The following is a 27,199-nucleotide window of genomic DNA, read 5'->3' as shown; positions in this document are numbered from 1 at the left end:
ACCTCTGACACCCCTACTAATCAAAGGAAAGGTTCGGAGGAATATGCGGCAGGTGCCACCAAGTGCGACTGGCTGGGTTAGGCAACTAGGCAACTAGGCAACCCGGTGTCGAAGGGTCTGTTTCTGTGCTGTACAGTCTGTGACTCTTTGATTGCATGCTGTTAATCTCTCACCCTCAATGGTGCCAGACATCCATTCTCTTCTATCCTTCACAACCTTCAAACCCACTGGCCCATGGCCCTTCCAAGATTTACCACGTACTCTCAGATCACAGGATACTTCAAAGAACTCCAGTTTGTGTTTAGTTCGGTTTAGAGATACAGTATGGAAACACACTCTTCGGCCCACCGAGTCCGTGCCGACCAGCGATCACCCGTATGCCAACACTATTCAGTTCAGTTCAGATTAGTTTATTGTCACGTGTACCGAGGTACAGTGAAAAGCTTTTTGTTGCGTGCTAACCAGTCAGCAGAAAGACAATACATGATTACAATCGACCCATTTACAGTGTACAGATACAAGATGAGGGATGCTGCTACACATTTGCGTGCTACATATCCTACACATTGGAGACAATTTAAAATTCTTACTAAAGCCGATTAATAATTCAGGCAACTGAACCATCCTACCACAACCAGAGAGCAGTGCTGAACTACTATCTACCTCATTGGTGACCTTCGGACTATCCTTGATCGGAATTTGCTGGCTTTACCTTGCACTAAACCTTATTCCGTTATCATGTATCTATACACTGTAAATGGCTCGATTGTAATCATGTATTGTCTTTGCCTTCTACCGCTGCACCACAGAGAGCATATTAACATATGGCATCTCTGTGTGGTATCTCAGCTGCACGGAGGCGGAGAGGAGAGCTCTTCAGCGCGTCGTCCACAGAGCGCAGAAGATTATTGGGACACAGCTACCAGCCTTGGAGGGCATCTACCACACACGGTGCCTCAGGAAGGCCATCAGCATTCACAAAGACTCCTCACACCCTTGTAACGGACTGTTCGAACTACTTCCCTCCGGCAGATGTTACAAGGCCTTCTACGCCCGAACCTCCAGACTCAGGACCAGCTTCATTCCCAGAGCTATAGCGGCTCTGAACCGGCCCTGCTGAGTGCCCCCCACCACCCCTGGACTGTCTCCCTCGGATGGTCACGTGGCACAGACACATCTGCACTTTAGTCTGTTTGAACTGTCTTGACTATTTTACTGTTCTTTTTACAATCCATGTTCTCGGGGTATCTAAATCTAAATCTTATTAGTTATTTATGTTATGAATGTTATTTATGTTACGGATGGAAGCTGCATACCAAATCTCGTTGCGCTTATGAGCAATGACAATAAAATATATTATTATTATTATTATTATTATTATTATTATTATTATTATTATTATTATTATTATTATTATTATTATTATTATTATTCTGCCGACTGGATAGCACACAACAAAAGCTTTTCACTGTACCTTGGTACACGTGACAATAAACTAAACTGAATTACAAACTGTGTTGCTCCCTGATCCCACACCCGGCCTCTAAAGCCAATGACATTTTTTAGATGGTGTTTGAATGCTATTTGGCTGGAATTTTATTTGGAATATGCAAACACCCACACTGGCTAGAAAAGCTCCAGGCTCTGCGCCGATCCTCATACAAGGTTGTGCCTTTACTCCCTCTTGCCCGTTGATATTTCATGCATATTCTCCATTGGATTTGCAAATGCACCGAGTGTTTCTCTGGGCATATTCATCAGTGTTCCACGGTGATATACTCCTTTGAAATTCTCGCTTGAACTCGAGTGAACTTCCTTTCCAGGGAACTGTGACCAGGGTTGCTTTTTGTTTCCTTTGTTGGCTCCGGGTCACTTTTCACCAGAAGTGACTCTCAGCTCTAGGCTATCTGAGACATGTCGCCTTGTCTGGCCAGTTAACTGCGAGCGTCAGCGGACCATAAAGGTTGATTTCCTGGGTCTGAATTGCCGCGATCTAGCCGGGTCAGTCTGAATCAACCTGGCCATCTGGCTGTCTGAAGGGGGGGAAAAAAAGACTAAAAGGGTGTAGGCAGGAACTGCAGATGCTGGTTTACACTGAAGATAGACAACAACATGCTGGAGTTTAGTTTAGGTTAGTTTTGTTTAGTTTAGAGATACGGCGCAAAAACAGGACCTTCGGCCCACCGTGTCCACAACGACCAATAATCCCCGCACATTAACACTATCCTACACACAGCACGGACAATTTACATTTATACCAAGCCAATGAACCCACATGGCTATATGTCTTTGGGGTGGGAGATTGCAACCTTCACATTGTCCACCCTGTTTTGACCAATGCAATCAACGTGGCGTGCACAAACAGATGATCAAACAGAAAGAAGAATTCTGGTTTTGGCCCGAAACGTTGCCTATTTCCTTCGCTCCATAGTTGCTGCTGCACCCGCTGCGTTTCTCCAGCATTTTTGTCCACCATCAAACAGAACAAGTTGTCTTACGACTTTAGGCTGTGCACGCCATACGCAAGAAGAAGCAGCTATATGTCTTTGGAGTGTTCAGCACTGTTCTCTAGTTTTTGGTAGGACAGTTCAGTTGCCTGATACGTAATAGCTGGGATGAAACTGTCCCTGAATCTGCAGGTGTGTGCTTCCCTTTGTTGCCCTTGGTTACTGAATCTTCCTTTAGCCACACCTGTCTGTGCCTAAGATAGACACAAAATAACGGAGTAAAGGGCCTGTCCCACTTTCACAACCTAATTCACGACCTCTGCCGAGTTTGCCCTTGACTCATGGTCGTCACGAGGTCGTAGGAGGTCGTAGGTAGTCATAGGTAGGTCGTAGGTAGGTCGTGATGCTAGTCATAGGTACTGGTGGCATCAAGTAGGTCGGGGCGTTTTTTCAACATGATGAAAAATGTCCACGAGTAAAAAAGGTCGTGAATTTGGTCGTGAAAGTGGGACAGGCCCTTAACTCAGCGGGACAGGCAGTATCTCTGGAGAGCATGGGTGACGTTTCGGGTCGAGATCCTTCATCAGACCATTCCTTCTCTCCAGAGATGCTGCCTGACTCGCTGAGTTACTCCAGCATTCGGTCTATCTTCAGTGTAAACCAGCATCTGCAGTTCCTTCCTACACATCGCTCTGTGCCTAGACGATTTCCTGTACCCGTTGTGGGCGGGCAACTCCATTCCCCTCCTCGCTAATACAGGAAGACGATCCAGGACAAACTATTCTTTATTCAATTATAGTGAACCCGTCTAGTCATAAGTGAATTTTCTATCTGTGAAATTAAATTTAGCGAGATAAAAGCATCATAAAAAATATATAATTTCATTAAACCTTTTAAGTAGCCTTTTAACTCATTGCACTGGATAACAGCCTTTCTTGAAAAGTCTGATCTTACTCCGAGCTTTGCTGGTGGAGCAATATCTCAAGTCTATAGCCCCCAAGGGTGAATTAGTATTATTTATTCCAATACATTTTTCGGCTCAGTGGAGTAGCAGTAGAGTTGCTGCCTTACAGCCCCTGAGACCCCGGTTCGATCCTGACTACAGGTGCTTGTCTGTATGGAGTTTGTACCTTCTGTTGGTGACCTACGTGGGTTTTTTCTGGGTGCTCTGGTTTCCTTCCATACTCCAAAGCTGTACAGGTTTGTAGGCTAATTGGCTTGGTATAGTTGTAAATTGTCCCTTGTGTGTGTTAATGTTAGTGTGCGGGGATCGCTGGTCATCACAGACTTGGTGGACCCAAGTCTGTGCTGACCAGACTGTACCTCTAAACTAAACTAAAATCACTGAAATCAAGTTTATTGTGGGCTTTTATTTTAAACAAAGACGACATGCATGTCTAGTTTAGTTTATAGTTTAGTTTGGAGATACATCGCAGAAACAGGCCCTGTGGCCCATCGAGTCCGCACTGACCAGTGATTACCCAGTACACCAACACTATCCTACACACCAGGGACAATTTTTACATTTATACCAACCAATTAACCTACAAACCTGTACGTCTTTGGAGTGTGGGAGGAAACCGAAGATCTCGGATAAACCCCACACAGGTCACGGGGAGAACGTACAAACTCTGGATCGAACCCGCGTCTCTGGTGCTGTAAGGCAGTAACTCTACCACTGCGCCACCGTGCCACCCAAGATGTATTGGCGGAAAAATATAAAGAGATAAATTATACTAATTTCTGTTTGTTTGTTTATGCTCGGCATGAAACAAGAACACAGAAGATTGGAGAACAACGTGCAAATCTATCTCCCTGAAGAAGGGTCTGACCCCAAAACGTCACCTATTCCTTTCCCCCCAGAGATGCTGCCTGACCCGCTGTTACTCCATCTTTTTGTGTCTATCCCTGACCCCTGACACATACAGCGCCAGGTCAGGGCACGGTGGCGCAGCAGTATGTGTTACAATGCCAAGGACCCGGGTTCAATCCTGATTACGGAGTTAGTACCTTCTGCCCTTGACCTGTGTGGGTTTTCTCCGAGATATTTTGGTTTCCGTCCACGCTCCAAAGAGGTACGGATTTCTAGGTTAACTGGCTTGGTATTAAGATGTAAATTGTGTGTAGTGTGTGTAGGATAGTGTTAGTGTGCAGGGATCGCTGGTCGGGGCAGACTCGGTGGGCCGAAGGGCCTGTTTCCGCTCGGTATCTCTAAACTAAAATTCTGAGGCCTAATGTCATTAAGTTCTCCCCGTGACCTGCCCAAGTGAATGCAATATCAGCTGAAGCCAAACAAAATCTCGAGTTCACCCACCTCCCCCCCCCCCCCCCCCCCCCCCCCCCCGACCAACCAACAAGAATAATTGACACCATTTAGACAGACTGGGAATATTATTTGTGGCCAATTTCCAATTATAGCAGTGGCATTTCAAAAATCCTCCGTCACATCAACAATGAAAATGCCAAGTTGCTCTTATTTGTCTCGTGTCTTATAGAAAAAGACTGACATGGCTTTTTATAAATGTGGTACGTAGACCCCATGGTTAATGCAGGAGCTCTCCGGGGCATTTTATCAACACATGTGATGCTAGTGAGTGAAATCAAATGTCACCTTCACGTAATGGTTTTGGAGAGTTATAGGTTTTATTTTAACTCTTGAGTGGGTCAGTTGTCCGCCTGTTAGAATGTCCCTCACAAGGACTGGGCTCACATCAGGGGCGGCCACGGTGGAGTTGCTGCCTTACAGCGCTTGCAGCGTCGGAGACCCGGGATCGATCTTGACTACGGGTGCTCTCTGTACGGAGTTTGCACGTTCTCCTCGTGACCTGCGTGAGTTTTCTCTGGGGCCTCTGGTTTCCTCCCACACTCCAAAGACGTACAGGTTTGTAGGTTCATTGGCTTGGTATGATTGTAAATTGTCCTGAGTGTGTGTAGGATAGTGTTAATGCGCGGAAATCACTGTTCTTCGTGGATACGGTGGGCCCGAAAGGCAAAACCAAAAACTAAAAAAAACTAAAAGTTAGTCCATTCCCCCATTCAGTCATGGCTGATCTACCTTTCCCTCTCAACCCCATTCGGCATTGTTAACTGTGATATGTGCTGACTGATGAGATATTTGTGGATAAAATGTAAACATACTCACTATAAATGGATAGTGTATTGAAGAATCTAACTCGCGCATGTTATTTTGTGTTAAATTATTGTTCTGACAGGGCGGCACAGTGGCGCAGCGGTAGAGTTGCTGCCTTACAGCCCCAGAGACCCGGTTCAATCCTGACTATAGGTGCTGTGTGTATGGAGTTTGTACCTTCTCCCTGTGACCTGCGTGGATTTTCCCCGGGTGCTCCAGTTTCCTTCCACACTCCAAAGACGTGCAGGTTTGCAGGTTAATCGGGGTCGGTAAAGATTGTAAATTGTCCCTAGTGTGTAGGGTAGCCCCAGTGTGCGGGGATCGCAGGTCGGCATGGACCCGGTGGACCAAAGGGCCTGTTTCCGCGCTGTGTCTCCAAACTAAACTAACTATAATGTGAACCAATCTGACAATATGCAAAGTTATTCCAGTTAAATTAATTTGGCACTCTGGACAGAGTCGTATTATAGTGATCTGCCTTCGACTGAACATTGGATTGTAGTTTGATCCAGAGACCAGTTCATCATAATTGCACGGATTCTGAAGGCAACAGGAACTTATCTTTAACTTCCTGCAACTAAATCCAGATCACTTAAGTAAGATTCAGCCGCTTTAAGTGGTACAAGCAGTTTGAGGGAGGAGATGCGGCTATCTCAGATTTGAGAGAGCATTGTAAATCGGCTTCTTCGGGCAAATGATTTATGGTGATCATTTTTCATCCTCAGCGAAGCGGCGCTCAATAGTTTCAATCATACATTTCATTTCATGGCCGGGGTTCACATTAGTGTTACAACTGCGCACACTTACAGAGAAAGCAAAGCAGTTAGCCGGACTTCATTTTAGATTGTGGCCCTGGAATAAATTCATCAACTTTAACGCTGGATTAAAACAGAACAGGTAATAGGTCAACAAAGCGGCATTATCATAATGTTTGACTATGCAATAAAAGCTCTCAGTTTGGATTTCAATATCAATTCAAGCCGATATTTAAATATTCACAGGGGTAAATCTGTTCATTCAGAAAAAGCTTCCAAATAGCTTTGCACTATATAGAGAGGCCATTAGATTTACCTTTACGCACTATTATTGTTTCTTCGTTTTTATATGTATGTATGTATGTATGTATGTATGTCTCTATGTATGTATGTATGTATGTATGTATGTATGTATGTATGTATGTATGTATGTATGTATGTATGTATGTATGTGTGTATGTATGTATGTGTGTGTGTGTGTATGTATGTATGTATGTGTGTATGTATGTGTGTATGTATGTATATATGTGTGTATGTATGTATGTATGTATGTATGTGTGTATGCATGTATGCATCTATGTATAAGGCCATAAGGAATAGGAGTAGAATTAAGCCTTTTGGCCCATCGAGTCGACTCTGCCATTCGATCATGGCTCATCTACCTCTCCCTCCTAACCCCATTCTCCTGCCTTCTCCCCATAACCTCTGACACCCATACTAATCAAGGATCTGTCTATCTTTGTCCAAGCCTTTCACTAATCTGTATGTTTCAATGAGGTCCCCCTCATTCTTCTAAACTCCAGTGAGTACAGGCCCAGTGCCGCCAAATGCTCATCATAGGTTAACCTACCTGGGATCATTCTTGTAAACCTCTTCTGGACCCACTCCAGAGCCAGCACTTCCTTCCTAAGATTTGGTGCCCAAAATTGCTCACAATACTCCAAATGCGGCCTTACCAGCACCTTATAGAGCCTCAACATTACTTCCCTGTTTTTGTATACAAGCCCTCTTGAAATAAATGCTAGTGTTGAGTTTCCTTTCTATGTATGTATGTATGTATGTATGTATGTATGTATGTATGTATGTATGTATGTATGTATGTATGTATGTATGTATGGAAGATGCTGGAACAACTCAGCGGGTCAGGCAGCATCTCTGGGGAGAAGGAATGGGTGACGTTTTGGGTCGAGACCCTTCTTCAGACTGAAGGTATGTATGTTGTATGTATGTATGTATAAATGTATGTATGTAGGTTTGGTCATATGTTTAGTTTAGTTTAGTTTTATTTAGTTTAGAGATACAGCGCTGAAACAGGTCCTTTGGCTCACCGAGTCCGCACTGACCAGCGATCAATGCACACCTACACTATCCTACACTTACACTGACACTATCCTACACACACTCAGGACTATTTTTTTGAAACATTTACACCAAGCCAATTAATCTACAAACCTGTAATTCTTTGGAGTGTGGGAGGAAACTGAAGATCTTGGAGAAAACCTACGCAGGTTACGGGGAGAACGTATAAACTCCGCACAGACAGCACCCTTAGTCAGGATTGAGCCCGGGTCTCAGGTGCTGTAAGGCAGTAGATCTACCGCTGCACCACCTTGTTGCTCAAGCATGCTTGCATGTATGTATGTACAGTATGTATGTATGTATGTATGTATGTATGTATGTATGTATGTATGTATGTATGTATGTATGTGTGTATGTATGTATGTGTGTATGTATGTGTGTATGCATGTGTGTATGTATGTATGTATGTATGTATGTATGTATGTATGTATGTATGTATGTATGCATGTGTGTATGAATGTATGTATGTATGTGTGTATATATGTATATGTGTGTGTGTGTGTATGTATGTATGTGTATGTATATATAGGTAGACACAAAATGCTGGAGTAACTCAGCGGGTCAGGCAGCATCTCTGGAGAGAAGGAATGGGTGACGTTTCGGGTCGAGACCTTTCTTCAGACTGATGTCAGGGGAGTGGGCGGAACAAAGATAGAATGTAGTCGGAGACAGTAAGACTAGTGGGAGAACTGGGAAGGGGCAGGGGATAGAGAGAGTGGGAAAGTTAGGGCTATCTGAAGTTAGAGAAGTCAATGTTGATACCGCAGAGGGCAGATCGACTGCCAGAGGAAGTAGTTGAGGTAGGTGCAGTATCACCAACAATAGGGCAGCAGAGTGATGCAGCGGTGGAGTTGCTACCTTACATCGCCAGAGACCCGGGTTCGATCCTGACTTCGGGTGCTGTCTGTACTGAGTTTGTGCGTTCTCTCTAGTGACCACTTGGGTTTTCTCCAGGTGCTCCAGTTTCCCCCTACATTCCAAAGACGTGCAAGTTTGTAGGTTAATTGGCTTACGTAAATTGCCCCCAGTGTGCAGGATGTGAAAGTGAGATATCATCGACCTAGTGTAGAGGTGATCGTTGAACAGCGTGGACTCGCTGGGCTGAAGGGTCTGTTTCCATACTGTATCACTAAACTAAACTAAACTAGTCTAGACTAAATTTAAGACAAAGTTGTGAAGGTACATAGATAGGAAAGGTTTAGAGGAATATGGGCCAATTGCAATATGGGGGTAAATGGGGCCTAGGCGAGGTGGGGCCTCTTGGTCATCGTGGATAAGTTGTGTCAAAGGGCCTGTTTCCATGCTGTATGACTCTGTGACTGTACTGTTGATAAACAAAACTGCAGAACCACCAGATTTCAACAATTGGGCAGGTACCACAATGTGAGACATCAAAAGAAAACTTTTGCTTCTAATTTTGCAGATGAGAAAACAGTAAATATATTCCTCGTTAATTGTAAGCCATATGGGGCTTGGACTTCTCAAAACCGTGGCTGTGTCAAAGTAATTTGTGGATTTGTTTTACACAAAAATAACGCTGAAACACTGTCAAATCAGCTCAAGCCTGAGCCAATTCTCATTTGCAGTAAGTTTCAAATTTCACTGCAGGCACCCAGAGAAAGGAGAACATCCTGCAGACTACATTGTTTCATTGAAAGGGTTGGCAAGCTCCTGCGATCTTGATATGTTTCTAGTTGATGAGGGCAATTTGTCTGTGGTTTCTGAGGGAAAGCTTATGATAAATTTTTGTTTTAGTTTCGAGATACAGGGCGGAAACCGGCCCTTCGGCCCATTGAGTCCATGCCGACTAACTATCACCCATACACTAGTTCTGTGTTATCCCAGTTTCGCATCCTGCACATTAGGCGCAATTTACCGAAGCCAATTAACCTACAAACCTGCAGGTATTTGGATGTGGGAGGAAACTGGTGCACCCAGAGAAAACCCACGAGGTCGCGGGGAGAATGTACAAACACCGTACAGACAGCACACGAACCTGGGTCTCTGGAGGTGAAAGGCAGATACATCGTGCTGTGTCACCGTTCCACAATTACAAATTACGTAAGAATTTGATTTGTAAGTCAGCCTGTTTTATTAAATGGTCTTTGAAACATGTCTGTAAGAACACCAGTGAGTTAGCATCCTATACCAACTTTTATTGGTTTATTATTGTTGTACAGTATATGCGAAGATAGAGTGAGAATTTTGTTTTGCCTACCTGTATGGTATGGTACGTTATGTGTCACATGTACCGAGGTACAGCAAAATCCATTTTTGTATACAGTTTAAAACAAGTATCACTATACATAAGCACTTAGATACATATTAGGAAAGCATCTCAGATACAGTACAGGTGTACAGCAGTAGTACACTGAAACAGTATACAGAGTCGCCAGTTTGGAGCCATTTTCGTCCCAGTTGTAAGTGAAGGGATCTTGATGTGACCATGAAGGTCTGTTGTCCTGGCGGCATTGCAGGGTCTGTCTGCCCAAGTGTAGCCCTGGTGTCTCCACTGTAGGTCCACCGCTGTAGGCTGCGTTGGGTCCATGTGCTCGGCCTCTTGGAACAGCGCCCGGTCCAGCCGAGGTTGTGGGGAGCGGCCCACTCCAGCGGCCCACTCACTCATTGAGGCCGTGCACTCCCTCCCACGGCCGGTCTGCTTTCCGGCCCTCCAGGTGGGTACCCGTGGGCCCTCGGCCTGCGGTTGGTGTGCGGGCCTTCCGGGCGGATTATGGTCTGCGGCGGGGGTCCAGTGCCCCCTCAGTGGTGAGAGGGCAGGGCCTACCGGGCGGGCTCTGCGACGTGATGCAGGTACACCGCTACGCCGGGTAAGCTGGGCCTACCCGGCATGTCCCCGGTCTCCATCGTGGTTATCTGTGTAGTTTAGTTAAGTTTAGAGATACAGCGCGGAAACAGACCCTTCGGCCCACCGAGTCCGCGCCGACCAGCACACTTACGCTAGTTCTACACACTCAAGGGAAAATTTACAATTATACCAAGCCAATTAACCTACAAACCTGTAGATCTTTGGAGTGTGGGAGGAAACCGGAGAGCCCGGAGAAAACCCACACAGGTCACAGGGAGAACGTACAAACTCCGTTGAGACAGCACCCGTAGTCAGGATCACACCAGATTCTCCAGCGCTCTAAGGCACCAACTCTAACGCTGTACCACTGTGCCACCCTGTAAACATAGAAACATAGAAAATAGGTCAGGATCATCTGACTCGAACACCACAGACTTGAATTTCACCATGGGTTTGACCTCATGGTTCATCAAAAAAATAAATAAAGACAATGTCAGAATATGGATTACCAAGTTACTTCTTTGAGGCCTCCCCACAACCTCTGGCATTCCAGAGAAAACAATCCAAGTCTGTCCCCGTGTCAAACAGCCCCTAATCCAAGCAGCAGTCTGGTAAACCACCTCTGTGCCTTTTCCAAAGCCTCCACATCCTTCCTGTAATGGAGTGGCCAGAACTGACTGCAGTGGTCCAAATTCAGCATGACCGACATCCTATGAATAGAAGATAGACACAAATTCAGAGTGTCAGGCAGCACCTCTGGAGAAAAGGAATAGGTGACGTTTCGGGTCGAGACCCTTCTTCAGACTGAGAGTCGGGGGAGAGATAAACTAGAGTCATGAAAAGCTACATCCTCTTATATCTAATATCCCAACCTGTGAAAGCAAGCATACCATATGCCTTCTTTAATGGAAGTTTAACCTATGGGGGCGAAACCTATACACTGTAAATGGGTTGATTGTAATTATGTATTGTCTTTCTGCTGACTGGTTAGCACACAACAAAAGCTTTTCACTGTACCCCGGTACACGTGACAATAAACTAAACTAAACTAGACTAAATATAAGATTTTGAGTTTGTGTTTGTAAACAGACGCCTGCCTGAATGCTGGCTTAAAAAGTAGTTAATCTTCAGAGCGTGAGTCAGAGAGAAAAAGAAAAACAAGGCTGCTTGCAGAGAAGTAAACATATTACTGTTACTGTATTATTTATAACAGTTTATGACATTATGTGTCTGCATTGTTAGAGCCCTCTCCAATATTTATCCTCATATTTATGTTATAGAGTCATAGAGTCTTACAGTGTGGGACAGGCCCTTTGGCCCAACTTGCCCACACCGGCCAACATGTCCCATCTATGCTAGTCCCACCTGCCTGCGTTTGTCCCATATCCCTCTAAATCTGTCCTATCCATGTACCTATCTAAATGTTTCTTAAAAGTTGTGATCAAACAAGCTGCCTCAGCTACTTCCTCTGGCAGCTCGTTCCATGCACTCACCACCCTTTGTCTGAGGTTTGTGTGTTTGCGTGACCTTGCTCTGCACAAACTGCCTATCCCATTTTATTAATTTACCATATTGACTTTAGTGCATTTGAAATGCACTTAAATCTCTAAACCATTCAGTGTATTTGAGGTCATGAAAATACCTGTACATCAGAAAAATGCCTTCCTTTCTCTGATTGCTCATAAATTCCTGAGAGGATTATATTTGGTGTTTTGAATGATCAGTTTTCTTTTCCTTGTTGGTGTGATGCATTCTTAAGATATCAGTTTCCAAAACAACAGTGCAATGATCTGAAAAGCCATTGATAGATGAACTTGTTGTTGTATGCGGGTTTGAGGAAAAAAAATCATCAAGAAGGGTTCCATAATGCGGTGGCGCAGTGGTAGACCTGCTGTCTTACAACGTTTACAGCTCCAGAGACCCGTGTTCGATCCCGACCACGGGTGCTGCCTGTATGGAGTTTGCACGTTCTCTCCGTGACTACGTGGGTTTTCTCCGAGATCTTCGGTTTCCTCCCACACTCCAAAGACGTACAGGTTTGTAGATAAATTGGCTTGGTATCAATGTGAATTGCCCCCAGTGTGTGTAGGATAGTGTTATGCCCCTGTACCACTTAGGAAACCTGAACGGAAACCACTGGAGACTTTGCGCCCCACCCAAGGTTTCCGTGCGGTTCCTGGAGATTGTAGGCGGTTGACGGAGGTTGCAGGTAGTGGAAGCAGGTAGGGAGACTGACAAAAACCTCCAGGAACCTCCGGGAACCACACGGAAACCTTGGGTGGGGCGCAAAGTCTCCAGAGGTTTCTGTTCAGGTTTCCTAAGTGGGACAGGGGCATTAATGTGCGGGGATCGCTGGTCGGCGTGGACTCCTTGGACCGAAGGGCCTGTTTCCACAATGTATCTCTAAACTAATCTGAAAAAGCAACCTGGATTCTCTGAGCTTGATTCTCATTAACAGGAAAATTGCTTTGGAAAAGAGTTGAGTGAAGCTTTCTAATTTCTTTGAAAGCAGAGGCCTCCGTTACACATCGTATAACAGGAATGCATGGTCTTACCAGCCGTTTGTCATCACTGATTTATAAATTACCTTGCACCTTTGTGTCCAGATAGTGCAATTCAAGTTGAGGACTGACTATTTCCAATGGTCCAATAGTTCTTTATTGCCACGAATGGAGAGCTCAGTAAAATTCTTTTGCACAACCTACAAATGCACAGTCGACATATTTTGACGCTGTTTACAAAAAAAAAAGAAAAAGTCCAAAGTCCAAATCTGGTCCACATACTGGAAGTGCTGGATCCAGGTGAGCCCAGGTAAGTCCAGGTATGTTCAAGGCTGCTGCTGGCCCGTAACCCGACCACCACCTCCCTCCTTGACTGACTCACAAAGCCATCTTTGTGGCTTTTCCGGCAGCCAGTGGTCCCGTTCACTTTTACAAAATGTTAGTAATATGTTTGAATGCTGAGCTCAAAAACCTGCACTGTATTTCCAGTTCCAAGATTACGCTACTTTATGGCTTTTAATGCCGGTGCCAATTTGTGGCAGATTATTTCATCACCTTAAGGGCGGCACGGTGGCGCAGCGGTAGAGTTGCTGCCTTACAGCGCTTGCAGCGCCGCAGACCAGGGTTCGATCGTGACTATGGGTGTTGTCTGTACGGAATTTGTACATTCTCCCCGTGAGCTGCATGGGTTTTCTCTGAGATCTTTGGTTTCCTCCTACACTCAAAGACGTACAGGTATTTGGGTAAATTATAACCACATAACCATATAACAATTACAGCACGGAAAACAGGCCATCTCGGCCCTTCAAGTCCGTGCCGAACACTTATTTTCCCCTAGTCCCATCTACCTACACTCAGACCATAACCCTCCATTCCATTCCCGTCCATATACCTATCCAATTTATTTTTAAATTAAAAAATCGAACCTGCCTCCACCACTTCCACTGGAAGCTCATTCCACACAGCTACCACTCTCTGAGTAAAGAAGTTCCCCCTCATGTTACCCCTAAACTTCTGTCTCTTAATTCTCAAGTCATGTCCCCTTGTTTGAATCGTCCCTACTCTCAATGGGAAAAGCTTATCCTCATTGCCTTGGTAAATGTAAAAATTGTCCCTCGTGTGTGTAGGATAGCGTTAATGTGCGGGGTTCGCTGGTCGTCGCGGACACGGTGGGTCGAAGGGCCTGTTTCCGCGCACTACCTCTAAACTAAACTAAACTAAACCTTGACCTGCACCCAGGAGAAGAGTGACTTATTGTGCCGTAAATGTTATTTCACTTGGAATCTTGGAAGCAGCTGGTAACAATCATGGAAACTTTCGTGCCTTCAGTTTAGCATCAATTCAAACTCGTACCCTGGAGATGATCAGCCTGTAGTCTAGTCCATTATTGGGTATGATTAATGTTAACAATGTGGAGCATTTCCCTCCAGTGGTAAATCTATCTCGCACAGTTAGCCTAATTCATCTTAAGAGCTTCATGTTGAGAACTTCAGCATGTTTAGTTTAGTTTTGTTTAGGTTAGTTTAGTTTAATTTAGTTTAGAGATACAGCGCGTAAACAGGACCTTATGCCCACTGAGTCCCCGCCGACCAGCGATTCCCGCACACTAACAGTTTCCTACTTACCCTGGTGACAATTTCAGTTCAGTTCAGTTTAGATTATTGTCACGTGTACCGAGGTGCAGTGAAAAGACTATACCTGATTACAATCAAGCCATTTACAGTGTACAGATACATAGAAACATAGAAACATAGAAAATAGATGCAGGAGTAGGCCATTCGGCCCTTCGAGCTTGCACCGCCATTCAATATGATCATGGCTGATCATCCAACTCAGTATCCTGTACCTGCCTTCTCTCCATACCCCCTGATCCCTTTAGCCACAAGGGCCACATCTAACTCCCTCTTAAATATAGCCAGTGGGGGATCGGGGATATGTACGAAATGGGAAACCTACTATCATTCCAACAATTACAATTAAAATTTAAACTGAAAAACAACCAATATTTTAAATATCTTCAGATTTGCGATTTCATGAAAAAATATATACAAGGATATCAAAAAATAACTCCTGAATTATTGGAAGAAGCAATGAATATTGAAGCTGACTCACAAAGATTAATATCATATTTATATAATAGTATTCTAAATATAGACCTACCATCGACAGAGGTACTTAGAGAAGAGTGGGAACGGGAACTAATGATAAAAATTACGAAGGTTACATGGGAAAAGTACTTGATATATATTCACAAATGTTCGATTAATGTAAGACATAATCTAATTCAATTAAAAAAATTTTCATAGATTATATTATTCAAAAACAAGATTGAACAAATTTTATCCAAATATATCCGCCATTTGTGATAAATGTCTATCCCAAAATGCAACTATAACACACTCCTTAGTTTCCTGCATAAAACTTTATAGATTTTGGAGTGATATTTTCTAAATATTTACAAAATTATTCAAGATAAGAATGGAACCTAATACTGAAATGATTATATTTGGCGTAATGGAAGATGGGAATAAATTGAACACATCTCAAATTTATTTTTTAACTATGGTTTAATAATAGCAAAAAAATTAATACATAAATTTTAGAAAAATACATCAATACCAACGCTTAAATTGTGGATTGCAAGTATGTTGGACACCGCACATCTTGAGGAAATGCGATTCCTCCTAATGGATAAATCAGACCAATTTATAACAAGTTGGTCTACATTTGTCATCTTTTTGGAATCATATGGTGCAACACAGTTGTAAAAAATAACAGTTTCAGGACTGGACGAGGGTTGGTCAAGATTATAAACAATGATCTCCTTACTTTTTTTATTTTTTTAAATTTTTTTTTAAATGTTTTATTCTCTTTTTTCTATTTTCTTTTTCTCAACTTTCTTCACTCATTCGTCTTTTTTCTTTTTCTTCACATACTATATATCTCACGTCTTTCTATCCTTTACTATCTAACTTCTTTTTCTTATTCTAATCTTTCTTTAATATAACAAAAAAAAAAAAAGAAGCTGTACATAAAATGTATTATGAAAATATATATTAGGCACTTTGGTGCCATATGATTGTACTTACTTCTAATAAAATAAAATAATAAAAAAAAAGAAAAAAAAATATGGCCAGTGATACTGGAATAATGTTTAGTGCAAGATAAAGCTGTCAAAGTCCGATCAAGGATAGTGCGAGGGTCACCAAGAGGTAGATAATAGTTTAGCACTGCTCTCTGGTTACAATTATACCAAGTCAATTAGCCTATAAACCTGTACGTCTTTGGAGTGTGGAAGCAAACCGGAGAAAACCTACGCAGGTCACTGGGAGAACGTACAAACTAGTACAGACAGCACGCGTAGTCAGGATCGAACCCGGGTCTCTGGCACTGTTATGGCCCTGTCCCACTTTCCGGAGTTACTCACAAATTCCCCCGTGTTTTCCCCTTGATTCAAACTCAGAGAATTACGTTAATAGCCAGCTGTAGGTACTCGGGGCTATATTTTTTACTCGTGGACATTTTTCAACATGCTGAAAAAACGTCCCGACCTACCTGATGCCCCGAGTACCTACGGCTGGCATTATGAGCCGCTACGAAATATCTACGGACTCCGACGGGCTCTCTACGGACTCCTATGGACTCGCTACGGACATTCTCCAAGTTTGAATCAAGGGGAAAACTCGACAGAATTCGTGAGTAACTCGGGAATGTGGGACAGGCCCTTAAGGCAGCGACTCTATCGCTGTGCCACCGTGCCGCTATGTTGAATCACAGAGGGAAAATCAATACGGCTGCACTAGACCGTTGCAAAATGATTTCCTTTAAACTTTTCACTGCTGTAGTAGGATCTTTTAACATGGAAACATAGAAAAATATTTGCACGACTAGGCCATTCTGTCCTTCGAGCCAGCACCGCCATTCAATATGATCATGGCTGATCATCTAAAATCAGTACCCCGTTCCTGCTTTTTCCGCATATCTAGAGCTAGATCTAATCCTCTCTTGAAAGACCTTTGTCAATGGTTCAATGGCACTTTATTTGTCACATGTACCGAGGTACATAAGCACAAATATACATCTTAGATAAGCATCGCAGATGCAGTAGAAATGTATCGGAGTAGTACACTAGGAGAGTATAAAAAGTCGCTAGATTTGGTGCCATTTTCAAGTCCTGGTAGCTGTAGGTGTAGAGTTCTTAATCTGCGGTGGCACAGCAATAGAATTGTTCCCTTGCAGCACCAGATACCATAATCAAGCCATCCACAGTATTCAGATATTGGATAAAGGGAATAACGTTTAGTGCAAGATAAAGTCCAGTAAAGTCCGATTAAAAATAGCTTGTGAATAGTAACATAGAAACATAGAAAATAGGTGCAGGAGTAGGCCATTCGGCCCTTCGTGCCAGCACCGCCATTCAATATGATCATGGCTGATCATTCAAAATCAGTACCCCGTTCTTGCTTTCTCCCCATATCCCTTGATTCAGTTAGCCCTAAGAGCTAATTCTAACTCAGATAGAAGAAGCACTTTTCTTTGACAACCTCAAAAGATCTTCAAGTAGGAGTCTGAAGAAGGGTCTCAACCTGAAACATCGCCCAATCCTTCTCTCGATAGATGCTGCCTCACCCACTGAGTTACTCCAGCATTTTGTGTCTACCTTCAATTTTACCAGCATCTGCAGTTCTTTCTTACACCTAGTAGGAGCCATAAGAAGCAGAGGACAGGAAGAACATGCACAAAAATAGCAATTTATAGTAAAAATCCAATTTATGGATTTTTGGCTTAAATTTCAATGATAAGTTTGGTTCATTGGAGATCTTTTAGTGTTTTTGTTTTGTGGCCAAGGTGAATTATTGGAGGAAGTGGGGCTGTCAGTTAATCGAGGGACCTGGTTCAGTTTAGTTTATTGTCACGTATATCGAGGTACAGTGAAAAGCTTTTGTTGCGTGCTATCAGGTCAGCGGAAAGAAAATACATGATTACAATCGACCCATTCGCTGTGTACAGATACATGATAGGGGAATAACGTTTCGTGCAAGGTGAAGCCAGCAAAGTCCAATCAAGGATAGACCGAGAGCCACCAATGAGGTAGATAGTAATTCAGCACTGCTCTCTGGTTGTGCAAGGATGATTCAGTTGCCCGATAACAGCTGGGAAGAAACTGTTCCGGAATCTGGAGATGTGCATTTTCACACTTGGTTGCTGTTAACAGTGTTGCATTAATTTTGCTTGCCTAAGACCAGTGTACTCTGATTGTAGGCACATTGTTAATGAGTGCGTGGAGAGTTATGAGCCATGCCCACAGTAGATAGTACGTGTTGCCGAATAGCCACATTTTTGGTGTGCCTTGGTGGCTCAAACACCGAATGCTCAGTAGACTGTTGCAAAATTAAATCAGAAAATTATTATGTTACAAAGTGATGAGAGGCATAGATAGGGTGGACCATCAGAATTTGGATAGGCATGAAATGCTGGAGTAACTCAGCGGGTCAGGCAGCATCTCTGGAGAGAAGGAATAGGTGACGTTTCGGGTCGAGACCCTACTTCAGACTGATGTCAGGGCAGTGTGCGGGACAGAGATAGAATGTAGTTTGGATAGACATATGGATAGGCAGGGAATGGGGGGATATGGATTACGTGCAGGCAGATTAGTGTTGGTCTTGGCATCATGTTTGGCACAGACATTGTGGGCCGAAGGGCCTGTTACCATGCCGTACTGTTCTATGTTCAAAAATGAAGGCTTTAGACTTTAGAGATACATTGTGGAAACAGGCCCTTCGGACCACTGAGTCCGCCCCGACCAACAATCACCCCGTACGCTCGGGACAATTTCCCGAATCCAATTAACTTACAAACCTGCACCACTTGGAATGTGGAAGGAAACTGGAGCACCTGGAGAAAACCCAGAGTCACGGGGGAGATGTACAAATTCAGCACAGACAGCACCCGTAGTCAGGATTGAACCCAGGTCTTTGGCGCTGTAAGGTAGCAACTCTACCGCTGCGCCACTGTGCCACCCCAGCTTTGTGTTAAGACTTTGTGAGCATCGTCAGGGTACCAGGTAGCGACCTGCGTGATTTTCACCCTTTTGGCCCAGACCAGCTGGCTTAGGTTAATTTAGGTATAGAGATACAGCACAGAAAGACGTCCTTCGGCCCACCGATTCCACACCGACCAGCGATCCCCGCGCATTAACACGACCCTACACAAACTGGGGACAATTTTGCATTTATACATTTATATCCAAACCATCAACCAAAAAACCTGCACGTCTTTGGAGTGTGGGAGGAAACCGAAGATCTCGGAAAAAAAATTTGCGCAGGTCACGGGGAGAACGTACAAACACCCAACAGACAAGCACCCGCAGTCAGGGTGGAATCTGGGACTCTGGCGCTGTAAGGCAGCAGCTCTACCGCTGCGCCACCATGCCGCCATGTTGCCGCCACCGTAGTTGGTGAGAGAAAAGAATCCCTAGTACATTGAGAAGTGACGTGTGGCACCCACAATGTACAGCTCGTACAGTGAACAGCAGCCTTGGATTACTTCAGTCTTAGGAAAGCTCATGACTTACCTTTTTGCAAAGGAAATGTAGCTAGGTTTTCTTTTAACAGAGCGCCTTGCTAAATAGTGAAAGGCAAATGGTGAAATGATGTGAACATCTCCAGTTCCAGCTGGGAAGGAGACATACAGATGAAAGTTCATTGCCACGGTGCCCTGGCAGCCTCCAGCAAAGCTCTCTCTGTCCTCATTATATTCAGGGAATGCAGCTAAAGGGCGGAGAGTGTTGGAATTCACTGACGGTGTCCTTAATGAATCACAGATATCTCACAAACTGCTTCTTAGGACATGGAACACAGAACAGTACGGCACTGGAACAGGCCCTTCGGCCCACAATGTCCGTGCCGGACACGATGCCGTTAAACTGATCTCCTCTGCCTACATAGAGTCATAGTCATAGAGGGATACAGCCTGGAAACAGGCCCTTCGGCCCAATTTGCCCACACCGACTAACGCAGGAACACTAGTCCCATCTGCCTGCACTTGGCCCATATCCCTCCATACCTGTCCTATCCATGTTCAGGACCCTTGTTTCTGAATTAACGATGTCACTCTCCATCTTAATGAAGAACTCAACCATATTATGGTCACTCTTGCCCAAGGGGCCACGCACAACAAAACTGCTAACTAACCCTTCCTCATTACTCAATACCCGGTCTAGAATAGCCTGCTCTCTCGTTGGTTCCTCTACATGTTGGTTTAGAAAACTATCCCACATACATTCCAAGAAATCCTCTTCCTCAGCACCCTTGCCAATTTGATTCACCCAATCTATATGTAGATTGAAGTCACCCATTATAACTGTTTTACCTTTGTTGCACGCATTTTTAATTTCCTGTTTGATGCCATCCCCAACTCCACTACTACTGTTAGGTGGCCTGTACACAACTCCCACTAGCGTTTTCTGCCCCTTAGTGTTTCGCAGCTCTACCCATATCGATTCCACATCCTCAAAGCTAATGTCCTTCCTTTCTATTGCGTTAATCTGCTCTCTAACCAGCAAAGCTACCTCACCTCCTTTCCCTTTCTGTCTATCCCTCCTGAATATTGAATATCCCTGGATGTTCAGCTCCCAGCCTTGGTCACCCTGGAGCCATGTCTCCGTGATCCCAACTATATCATAGTCATTAATAGCTATCTGCACATTCAACTCATCCACCTTATTACGAATGCTCCTTGCATTGAGACACAAAGCCTTCAGGCTTGTTTTTACAACACTCTTACCCCTTATACTATTATGATGAAAAGTGGCCCTTTTTGATTTTTGCCCTGGGTTTGCCGGCCTGCCACTTTTACTTTTCACCTTGTTACCTATTGCTTCTACTCTCATTTTACACCCCTCTGTCTCTACGCTCACACATTTAAGAAACCCTTTCCCTTTAACTCCATCCTCCACTATCCCATTCGACACCCCACCCCCCTTATTCAGTTTAAAACCACCCGTGTAGCAGTGGCAAACCTGCCTGCCAGAATGCTGGTCCCACACCTGTTAAGATGCAATCTGTCCCTTTTGTGCAGTTCCCCCTTACCCCAAAACAGATCCCAGTGATCTAAGAATCTAAATCCCTGCCCCATGCACCAGTTCCTCAGCCACACCTTCAGGTCCCGTCTAACTGTTTCTTAAATGTTGGGATAGTCCCAGCCTCAACTACCTCATCTGGCAGCTTGTTTCATACACCCACCACCCTTTGTGTGAAAAAGTTACCCCTAAGATTGCTATTAAATCTTTTCCCCTTCACCTAGAACCTATGTCCTCTGGTCCTCAATTCCCCTACTCTGGGCAAGAGACTGTGCATCTACCACTCTGGGCAAGAGACTCTGTGCATCTGAACATCTCATAAACTTTTTCTTAAGACATGGAATGTAGAACAGTATGGCACAGGGACAGGCCCTTTGGCCCACAATGTCCATGCTGGACATGATGCCAAGTTAAACTCATCTCCTTTGCCAGCAGGTTTAGTTTAGTTTAGTTTAGAGATACAGCATGGAAACATAGAAACATAGAAACATAGAAACATAGAAAATAGGTGCAGGAGTAGGCCAATCGGCCCTTCGAGCCTGCACCATTTGATATGATCATGGCTGATCATCCAACTCAGTATCCCATCCCTGCCTTCTCTCCATACCCCTGATCCCTTTAGCCACAAGGGCCACATCTAACTCACTCTTAAATATAGCCAATGAACTGGCCTCAACTACCTTCTGTGGCAGAGAATTCCACAGATTCACCACTCTCTGTGTAAAAAATGATTTCCTCATCTCGGCCCTAAAAGTCTTCACTCTTATCCTTAAACTGTGACCCCTAGTTCTGGACTTCCCCAACATCGGGAATAATCTTCCTGCATCTAGCCTGTCCAACCCCATAAGAATTTTGTAAGTTTCTATAAGATCCCCCCTCAGTCTTCTGAATTCCAACGTGTACAAGCCAAGTCTATCCAGTCTTTCCTCATATGAAAGTCCTGCCATCCCAGGAATCAGTCTGGTGAACCTTCTCTGTACTCCCTCTATGGCAAGAATGTCTTTCCTCAGATTAGGAGACCAAAACTGTACGCAATACTCCAGGTGTGGTCTCACCAAGACCCTGTACAACTGCAGTAGAACCTCCCTGCTCTTATACTCAAATCCTTTTGCTATGAATGCTAACATACCATTTGCTTTCTTCACTGCCTGTTGCACCTGCATTCCTACTTTCAATGACTGGTGTACCATGACACCCAGGTCTCGTTGCATCTCCCCTTTTCCTAATCGGCCACCATTCAGATAATAATCTAATATTCCAATAGTCTATGGAAACAGGCCCTATCGGCCCACCGGGTCGACCAGTGATCCCAGCACACTGACACTATCCTATACCCACTAGCAACAATTTTTACATTTACCAAACCAATTTACCTGCATACTTGTACGTGTTTGGATATATGAGCCATATCCCTCCATTCCATGCGCATCCGTGTGCCTATACAAAAGTATACAAAAGTCGCTTAAATGGCACCAGGTATCTGCCTCCACATTTTGCCAACACGTGGCGATACTTGATCAGTGGTTCTTAGCCTGGGGGGCGTTACCCCCGTTTGGGGCTTTGCCGGGGGTCATGAAGGGGACACAAATAACATATCAATTTGTTGAGCCCATGTTTAGGAGCCTAACAAAGGTACATACCACATTCAGTATTTTGTTTGCGTATGCGCGTACTGGTGCCATAAAGGTTAAGAACCACTAGCCTCGGTTGTATGCGCAACTAAGTATTTTACTGTGCCAAGGTTCCCTGTGACAATAGAGTATCATTCATTCATTCATTCATTCATTCATTCACCACGCATGGCAGCGTATTCCAGACACCCACTACTATCTGGGTAAACAAACCTGCCCCGCACATATCGTTTTCATCTTTACCCCACTCACTTTGGAGCTACACCCTCTAGTCATTGATATTTCCACCCTGGGAGAAATATTCTGTCTACTCGAAGGGCCGAATGGCCTCCTCCTGCACCTATTTTCTATGTTTCTATGTTTCTATGTTACCCAATCTATGCCTTCATCATTTTATATACTTCTATCAGGTCTCTCCTCAACCACTGGTCGTCCAGAAAAACAATCCAAATTTGTCCAAGCCCTCTTTAATCCAGGCAGCCTTCTGGTAAAATGTAGGCATAAGGAACTACAGATGTTACAGGTTTAACATCCTCTGCACTTGTGGAGATTCAGCCTCCCAGGAAAGAACCCTGGTCACTCAGCTTGTACATGACTTCCAGTTGAGATTCATGTTCATACATGACAGGAGCAGGATTAGGCCATTCAGCCCATCAAGTCTACTCCACCATTCAATCATGGCTGATCTATCTCTCTCTCAGACCCCATTCGCCCGCCTTCTCCCCATAACACCTGACACCCATGCAAATCAAGAATCTATCTAACTCTGCCTTAAAAATACCCATTGACAGTCTCCACAGCCTTCTATAGGCAATAGACAATAGACAATGGGTACAGGATTCTTAAACTGTGGCACTATTTCTGGACTCCCCCAACATCGGGAACATGTTTCCTGCCTCTAGCGTGTCCAAACCCTTAATAATCTTATGTGTTACAATAAGATCCCGTCTCATCCTTCTAAATTCCAGAGCATGCCAGATGATATTTCCACCCTGGGAGAAATATTCCAGGGGTGGTCTCACTAGGGCCTTGTACAACTGCAGAAGGACCTCTTTGCTCCTATACTCAACTCCTCTTGTTATGAAGGCCAACATGCCATTTGCTTTCTTCACTGCCTGCTGTACTTGCATGCTTACTTTCATTGACTGATGAACAAGGACCCCCAGATCCCGTTGTACTTCCCCTTTTCCCAACTTGACACAATTTTTGCAACCAAAGTGGATAACCTCACATTTATCCACATTAAACTGCATCTGCCGTGCAACTGCCCATTCATCAAACCTGTCCAAGTCACCCTGCATTCTCATAGCATCCTCCTCACAGTTCACACTGCCACCCAGCTTTGTGCCATCTGCAATTTTCTAATGTTACTTGCATTCCCTTCATCTAAATCATTAATAAATATTGTAAATAGCTGCGGTTCCAGCACGGAGCCTTGTGGCACCCCACTAATCACTGCCTGCCATTCTGAAAGTGACCTGTCAATCTCTACTCTTTGTTTCCTGTCTGCCAACCAATTTTCTATCCATGTCAGCACTCTATCCCCAATACCATGTGCCCTAATTTTGCCCACTAATCTCCTATGTGGGACCTTATCGAATGCTTTCTGAAAGTCCAGGTAGTCCTCATCCACTGGCTCTCCCTTGTCCACTTTCCTAGTTACATCCTCAAAGATTTCCAAAAGCATGATTTGCCCTTCGTAAATCCATGCTGACTCGGACCGATCCTGTTACTGCTATCCAAATGTGCTGCTATTTCATATTTTATGATTGACTCCAGCATCTTCCCCACCACCGATGTCAGTCTAACTGGTCTATAATTCCCTGCTTTCGCTCTCCTGCCTTTCTTAAAAAGTGGGATAACATTAGCTACCCTCCAATCCACAGGAACTGATCCTGAATCTATAGAACATTGGAAAATTATCATCAATGTGTCTTCGATTTCTAGAGCCACTTCCTTAAGTACCCTGGGATGCAGACCATCAGGACCTGGGGATTTATCAGCTTTCAGTCCCATCAGTCTATCCAACACCATTTCCGGCCTAATGTGGATTTCCTTCAGTTTCTACGTCACCCCAGGTCCTAAGACCACTCGTACTTATTCTCTATTATTTTTATGCTGTCCATGACTTCCCTTCTCAGCCACAGTCGCCCCTTACTCCCCTTGGAATCTTTCTTCCTCTTTGGAATCAACTGATCCTGTACCTTCTGTGGTATTCCCAGAAATACCCGCCATTGTTGATCTCGTTCCAGTCAACTTTGGCCAGTTCCTCCCTCATGGCTCCATAGTCCCCTTTGTTCAACTGTAATACCGACACCTCCGATTTACCCTTCTCCCTATCAAATTGTAGATTAAAACGTATCATATTATGGTAATTACCTCCTAATGGCTCCTTAACCTCAAGTTCCCTTTATCAAATCCGGTTCATTACACAACACTAAATCCAGAATTGCCTGGTAGGCTCCAGTACAATCTGCTTTAAGAATCCATCATGGAGGCACTCCACAAACTCCCTTTCTTGGGGTCCAGTACCAACCTGATTTTCCCAGTCTACCTGCCTGTTGAAATCCCCCATAACAACCGTAGTATTACCTTTACGACATGCCAATTTTAACTCTTGCTTTACGACATTCCAATTTTAACTCTTCCACAGATTCACCACCCTCTGGCTCCTTCCAACGTTCCTTCTAACCCTCTTTTGCACTAATGTCTTGATCACAGTGTTTTTCTTTTCATTGTATGATAGAATATGGGCATTTGTATGTATCATTTATATTATTGTTTGTTGTCTGAGTCTAGGTGCCTATGATGCTGCTTCAAGCAAGATTTTCATTGAACCTGTAGGTCACTGTACTTAGAGAACATAGAAAACCAAAAATAGGTGCAAAAGTAGACCGTTCGGCCCTTTGAGCCAGCACCGCCATTCAATATGATCATGGCTGATCATCCAAAATCAGTACCCCGTTCCTGCTTTCTCCCCATATCCCTTGATTCCGTTAGCCTTAAATCTAACTCTCTCTTGAAAACATCCAGTGAATTGGAATCCCAATGCCTTTTGCGGCAGGCGGCACTTGTGTATATAACAATAAACTTGATTTGATTTGACTCTCTGTTCATCCTCCCAATTGGAAATACCTACCCATGCAAACATGTCCAGTGACGACTGATTTGCCCAAGAGACCTGAAGCTAGGGAAATGGCCTTCTACACTATAACTTGTACTTTAACAAGTTGAATCATTATCAAAAGAACCAGATATTAATAGAATTGGGACAGTCTGAAGAAGGGTCTCGACCCAAAAGTCACCCATTCCTTTTATCCAGAGATGCCGCCTTCCCGCTGAGTTACTCCAGCATTTTGTGTCGATCTTCGGTGCAAACCAGCATCTGCAGTTCCTTCTTAAACATTAACAGAATCGTACCAACAATCCTGGTGAATTAAAAACTAAACATGTTCACTCCCAGTGGAAATGCTTTAACACAATTTCCTGATGTGCTGAGTCAGTTACCATTGCAACTCAAATCAAATCATTGAAATAGCAACTTAAGACAACATTTAGCTTTAAGTTTTTTATTGTCACATGTACCCAGGTATAATGAAAAGCATTGTTTTCAAAAGGTCATATGGTCATAATTCTCTGCTTCAAAGGGCGGTGGAGGCAGATTCTCTGGATACTTTCAGGAGAGAGCTAAATAGGGCTCTTGAAGATAGCGGTCAGGGGATATGGGGAGAGGGCAGGGACGGTGTACTGATTGTGGATGATCAGCCATGATCACATTGAATGCCGGTGCTTGCTTGAAGGGCTGAATGGCCTACTCCTGCACCTATGGTCTATTGATAGGAGCGGAATTAGGCCATTCAGCTATCAAGTCTACTCCGCTATTCAATCACGGCTGATCTACTTCTCCCTCCTAACCCCATTTTACTGCCTTCTCCCCATAACCCCTAACTCCTGTATTAATCAAGAATCTATCTATCTCTGCCTTAAAAATATCCATTGATTTGACCTCCACAGCCTTCTGTGGCAAGGAATTCCAGAGATTCACCACCCTCTGACTAAAGATATTCCTCCTCATCTCCTTCCGAAAGGAAAGTCCTTTAATTCTGAAACTATGATCTCTAGTCCTAGATTCTCCCACTAGTGGAAACATCCTCTCCGTATACAGGCCTTTTACTATTCTGTGTGTTTCAATGTCCCCCCCCCCCTCAATCTTCTAAACTCCAGCGAGTATGACAAACACTGACAGTGCTGACAAAAGCTCATCATATGTGAACCCGCTCATTCCTGGGATCATTATCTCTGAACCCTCTCCAGGGCCAGCACATCCTTCCTCAGAAATTGCTCACAGTACTCTAAATGCTACCTGTCCAGCGCCTTACAGAGAGAGTCTCAGCATTACATCCCTGCATGCTGTGCAGACACATCAGATACATAAATACAAGCAAATGCAATAGATAGAGCAAAAGGGGAAGATACAGAATGCAGGATAT

At 44.1% G+C, this 27,199-nt stretch overlaps 1 long non-coding RNA gene across 1 annotated transcript in view; it reads right to left on the bottom strand.

Annotated features, from left to right (window-relative positions):
* Positions 1 to 10,814: 10,814 nt before the first annotated feature.
* The window catches only part of LOC116967146, a 106,659-nt gene continuing 90,274 nt past the window's right edge, over positions 10,815 to 27,199 (bottom strand). The window contains exons 4-5 of the long non-coding RNA XR_004410162.1: positions 11,007 to 11,207; positions 10,815 to 10,874 (exon numbers count right to left, since the gene is read on the bottom strand). This is a non-coding gene — a long non-coding RNA (uncharacterized LOC116967146). The remainder of the gene's footprint in view (positions 10,875 to 11,006; positions 11,208 to 27,199) is intronic.

Source organism: Amblyraja radiata, chromosome 2, assembly GCF_010909765.2.
Source record: "Amblyraja radiata isolate CabotCenter1 chromosome 2, sAmbRad1.1.pri, whole genome shotgun sequence".
NCBI classification, from domain to species: domain Eukaryota; kingdom Metazoa; phylum Chordata; class Chondrichthyes; order Rajiformes; family Rajidae; genus Amblyraja; species Amblyraja radiata.
Note: the sequence above shows the minus strand (reverse complement) of the source record. Positions and strands in the feature narration are given on the sequence as shown.